Here is a 1289-nt window from a genome sequence, read left to right on the forward strand (position 1 = left end):
CTATATACTTGGTAAAGGGTGGAAGGCTCGGCCTCTCGCCTAGTGTTTTGTTCCACTCTTGCCGCCCTAGTTTCCGTCATATCGGTGTTATGTTCCCGGATTGTTGCGTCCCTTACGCGGTTGGGTTATAATGGGAACCCCTTGATATTTCGCCTTGATTAAAGCTTGTCCAGCAATGCCCAACCTTGGTTTTACCATTTGCCACCTAGCCTTTTCTTTCCCTTGGGTTCTGCAGACTCAAAGGTCATCTTATTTTACCCCCCCGGGCCAGTGCTCCTCTGAGTGTTGGTCCACCTGTCAGCTACCGGTGGCTACCAGGGGCAACTCTGGGCTGGCCTACCCGTACCTAAGACAATCTGAGTGTGCCCTGAGAAAGAGATATGTGCAGCTCCTATCGGGATTTGTCGGCACATTCGGGCGGTGTTGCTGGTCTTGTTTTAACCTGTCGAAGTGTCTTGAGTTACCGAGATACCAAGTCTGATCGGAACGTCTTGGGAGGAGGTCTATTCCTTCGTTGACCGTGAGAGCTTGTCATGGGCTAAGTTGGGACTCCCCTGCAGGGATTGAACTTTCGAAAGCCGTGCTCGCGGTTATGGGCAGATGGGAATTTGTTAATGTCCGGTTGTAGATAACTTGAACCTTAATTAATTAAAATGTATCAACCGAGTGCGTTACCGTGATGGCCTCTTCTCGGCGGAGTCCGGGAAGTGGACACGGTGTTGGAGTAATGTTTGCGCAGGTTGCTCTCTAGTTTCTCGCTCGCGCTTGCCTCCTCTTCTCGCTCTCCTTTGCGAATAAGTTAGCACCATACTTGCTAGTCGCTTGCTGCAGCTCCACTCATATTTTCCTTGCCGTTCCTATAAGCTTAAATAGTCTTGATCGCGAGGGTGCGAGATTGCTGAGTCCCTGTGGCTCACAGATTACTATTACACCAGATGCAGGGCCTGATGATTCCGCTCCAGGAGACGCGTATGAGCTCAAGTGGGAGTTCGACGAAGACTCTCAGCGATACTATGTTTCCTTTCCCGATGATCAGTAGTGGTGCCCAGTTGGGGGTGTTTGGGACCGTTGTCGCATGTTGGGTTCTCTTTATTTTGGCGCCGTAGTCGGGCCATGAGTGTGTTGGATGATGTAATGTTATTTATGTACTTGATTGACGTAGCGAGTGTAAGCCAACTATGTTATCTCCCCTTTTATTATTATTACATGGGATGTTGTGAAGATTGCCTAACTTGCGACATATGCCTTCAATGCGATTATGTCTCTAAGTCGTGCCTCGACACGTGGGA

This window comes from Triticum dicoccoides, chromosome 5A (genome assembly GCF_002162155.2).
Source record: "Triticum dicoccoides isolate Atlit2015 ecotype Zavitan chromosome 5A, WEW_v2.0, whole genome shotgun sequence".
Taxonomy (NCBI): domain Eukaryota; kingdom Viridiplantae; phylum Streptophyta; class Magnoliopsida; order Poales; family Poaceae; genus Triticum; species Triticum dicoccoides.